General features: G+C 38.0%; 1 non-coding gene across 1 annotated transcript; it reads left to right on the forward strand.

Annotated features, from left to right (window-relative positions):
- Positions 1 to 3,207: 3,207 nt before the first annotated feature.
- On the forward strand, positions 3,208 to 3,314 carry LOC132287528 (small nucleolar RNA R71). The gene has a single exon (XR_009473057.1). It is a non-coding gene; the product is annotated as a small nucleolar RNA R71 (small nucleolar RNA).
- Positions 3,315 to 4,418: the final 1,104 nt, after the last annotated feature.

Consider the following 4,418-nt stretch of genomic DNA (forward strand, 5'->3'; position numbering starts at 1 on the left):
TTTTCAGTGGGGGTTTTGGCTACGGGTTTCAGAATTTGGTGTTTTCAGATGCTATTAGGAACTATGTAGGGATGTTCCAGTAGCATCTAAGTCCTATTAAAATTTTGAGGGTGTGTTAATACATAATAAATTACAAAGAGGTCGGTAGTTTTAAACCGTTGTATTTTCAAGTGAACTTGTGGACTGTTTTGGAGGCAGAGGATTTTAAGTGCATAACCCTATGAGTTGCAATTTTGTCTGGGAATGAGAATATTGTTTAATCATGTTTCTGTGATTTAAATTAAGCATATTAGATTACAGAATGATTATAATCGGAATAAGTGTCAGTAAGTCACTTTTAAGGAAGTTTACATGGTTAAGATTTTGCAGACGATTCAAGTTGTTAAATTCTAAGTTAGCAATTGAATTAGGGGTTTATGGTTAAATCATGTAACAATGGTATGGGTTTAAACAGGTCAGTTTATATAAATTCTGTTATCATATAATCAGAAGTTAGTTGATGTTTACAAAGAGTTCTTTATATCAACTTATTGGATGTTGTGGTGGAGTTGGTATCAATAAGCATGTTAATTATGTTATTATTATTATGCTTGTTGTGAGTTACAGGGTGATTATATTTATTCTCTGTAATTAAAACTTGTTAGAGAATCAGGTACTGGATGTATTGAACAAGCATGCTAGTTAAACATTCTTGTTAAGCTTGTGATTGGATATGTTGATATTGATATGCTATGCCATTATATATATATATTCAATACTGGATGGATGGTTTGTATGCACCGGTATGGGACAGTGTCATACTAGGGGGATTAGCTTAAAAAAAAAAATGCTAAGTCCTACTTACTTTGGATTAAGGGATGGATTAACTACAAAAGTTAAGTCCTACCTATCTTCTGTGTCAAATCAATAAATAGTTGAGTGACACTTTGGTTTGGAATGGAATTTAAATATATTTTTATGATGCCACGATATGAGCCTGAGACTCAGAGTCATTGGTTAGGGAGCGTATATGCATTGGGATGCATAACTGGCTATGATGGTTGGATGTTTACCCTGCTAGGGCTAGGTAGTCATGCCCACCATTGGGTGCGTTTTCGCATGGTGCCTACTAGTCAGGTTGAGACAGGCCTGCAGTCTAGTGAGAGTCCTGTAGTGTGATTATATATATATATATTTATCTACGGACTACTAGCTATTGTTGGATTGGTTAGGATGTACATGCGTATCGGGTCTCTGCTTGGGTAGTAGTAGTATAGAACTTGCTAGTGGGCCTGACCCACTTATTATTTTTCAGGTGTTGGATGGTTGAGGTCTTAGAGCTTGTTCGAGCTGAGCAGAGACGATCTTTCATTCTGCCGACGATGTAGGACTTCTTTCCTGATATTCGATTTGGGCTTTTATCTTCAGTTATTTATTTTCGCTCGGTTTGGATTTTTATTAGGGGTCCACTGGAGATGGATTCCCGAGTTGTAAACTTATGAAGTTTGGATTGTCAGAGTTTAAATATTTATATTATGGGATTTTTAATTTAGTATTCCTTCAGCTTATTATTATTTTTTAAATTCATTTTGTATTCTGTGTTCGATTAAATATTAATTGTTTGATATCCTTCGGATCTGTGCTCGGACTTGATCACCCGTGGCTCTAGAATCGAGGGGTATCACAGTCGGCTAGTTGTAAAACCACCGACGTCGATTTTAAGTCCCCTAAGCCCAATTGAACATTAACTGAATATGGAAGAAGGTTCACACTTGCTCCTAAATCAAGAAGAGCCCGGTTAATGACATGATCACCAATAATGCAAGAAGTAGTAGGTGAACCGGGGTTTTTGAATTTTAGGAGAGTGTTATGTTGCAAAATGGAGTTTACTTGCTCGGTCAAAACAACTCATTTTGGTGCTTGACTCTTGTTCTTCCTCTTAAGGGTGAAAAGATCTTTCAAGAATTTAGCATAGGCCGGAATGTGTCTAATTGCATCTAAGAGAGGAAGATTGATCTTCACTTGCCTAAATACATCAATTATCTAATTTGCTTTGCTTTGTTGTTTTTCAAGTGTAGTGGATCCTTTTAAGGCATCCGAAAATGGAGCCTTGGGCTCAAAAATCTTTTCACAATCATTTTTCAAATTTTTCTCAACAAAAGGTTCTTTCACATGCAATGAAGGAGGAATACGATGTGAGATAGGACGGGTGTCAACTTTTGGTTGCTTCGGTTCACTCTCTTCATTTTGAACACCAATTTGGTTATCAATAACTCTTCTACTTCTCAAGGTGGTCACCGCATTCACATGCTTAATTATATGACCTTCTGAAAAGGAATTGGTCTCCACAACAAATAATTGCTTGGGTGGTAGATTCAAAGGCTTTTTGCCTTTTTTCCCTAGCATTCAAGGTACTAGCTATTTGCCCGACTTGGGTTTCTAGCTTTGCAATTGATTGGGAATAAGAATGAAGTAATTGGGTATTTGCCTCCAAAGTACCCAAAGCGGTTAAGACTTTCTCCTCAATTGCGAGACTTCTTGAATTCCCTTGAGAATATGAAGATTGATTTGGAAAGTGAGAGTTAAAAATTGGTTTCCATGTGGTGCTTGGTAAGATGATCTATAACCTTGGGAACCTTAGCTTTGCATTGGGGGCGGAACATACTTGCCTTAAAAACCACTTTGGGGAGGGTTTGCACATTCCCCTTGGCTTTTCCAAGAGAAGTTTGGATGGTTCCTCCACCCGGCATTATAATAAGTGCCATAGGGATTATTCCCTTGGTTGACAAAACTGGCATTCACTTGTTCATGGAGCTCACTTTGAACATGTCCATGGGACAATTATAAGTAGAATGTAAAACACTAGAACAAGTCATGCAAGATTCATTTGAAGTATGATGAGTATGACTAGGGGAGGAAGACACTTGACTCGCTGAATTTTGGTTGATTAAAAATTGATCAAACCTTTAGGATAAAGACTTCACTTCGGCAGCTATATCACTGGAATGATCAACTTGATATAAGCCAACATTCTTCCGTCCACCTAGATTTCTACTATTTTTGAAAGATAAGGATCGATGCAATGAATTCTCACTCATGCTCTCATATAGATGCCATACATCGTCCTCATGCCTATCAAGATATGAACCACCCATAGAGGTATCTACCATTCCTTTATGATTATCCGACAAACTTTCAAAGAAAAATTCAACTAATTGTCATTTGGGAATGTCATGATGTGGACACTTCCTAAGAAAGTCATTCAAGTGCTCCCATGTCTCGTGAAATATTTCCCCTTCCCTTTGAGAAAATTCTCAAATTGAAGTTCTCATTGCATTGGTCTTCGAAACCGGATAGTACTTTTTTAAAAAACTCTTGTTGCATCTCTACCCAATAAGTTATCGAAAAAGGCCTTAGATTGTTGAACCAATATTTTACTTTGTCTTTAAGGGTGAAAGGGAAGAGTTTTAATCGCAAAACCTCTTCCAGCATGTCCGTGTATTTCACGGTGGAACATACTTTAAGAAATTCATCTAAATGCTTGTAAGGTTCTTCACTCGTAAGCCCATGGTAATTAGGAAGCATTTAAATAGTTTGTGGTTTGATTTCATAACGGTGTGCTCTAAATGGAGGTAATTGTATGCATGTCGGTGCATTATACTCATTTGGCATATAATGATCTCTCAAAGCAAAAGGGGGGTTCACAACTTATGACGACCCAAGTTTTTCAACCCGGTGTGTCAGTGATGAACCGAAAGAATGACCTGATAACGGATCCGAAATGCAGAAGTGAAAGAAACAAGATGGCCATTAGAGATGTACATCATCCCTAAGGCACCAAAATGACTCCCCATGAAGCCATGGAACTCAAATGAGCCAAGCAAATGAAGCAAGAATGCCTAACCTGCAAAGAAGTGAACCAAGGGTAAAATAGTCATTTCAAACTGAAATTGATGCTACCAGGCATACCAATGGAAGGACAACTAAAAATGAATGAAGTGGGACTTAAGAGTCGCCTGATTCGGAGTCCAAACGGAAAGGTATAAAGAGAACAAACAGCACTCTCCGTTTAAGAGATGTCATGCACCTATCTCACTAAAATAGAAATAACTCTCATTATAAGTGGAGTTTTGAAGTGTGGTTGGTAGCATTGGAAAGCTAACTTCAAGCTCTTGAACTTAGACTCAAGAAAAACCCAATTTGGATTAAGAATGAAAGAGTTATGGCACTCTAAAGTTGATGCAGGGAAACTGCCCAAGGAAAATAAAGTGAGATGCTCCCAGTGAGGATCGGTTGACCAAAGGGCTCTCATCGGCTGGGTAAACCTCCATCATCAGTTGGCTGAACCCTAATCATCAGCCGACCAAAACAATGAAAATTCTAAATTGGCTACTGGAATACTTCTCAAGCATGTGGTAGTCGGCTGATGGACTTCGTCA

The sequence above is a fragment of the Cornus florida genome, unplaced genomic scaffold, assembly GCF_030987335.1.
Source record: "Cornus florida cultivar Cherokee Brave unplaced genomic scaffold, ASM3098733v1 CherokeeBrave_3.0.0_Hap2_Chr11, whole genome shotgun sequence".
Taxonomy (NCBI): domain Eukaryota; kingdom Viridiplantae; phylum Streptophyta; class Magnoliopsida; order Cornales; family Cornaceae; genus Cornus; species Cornus florida.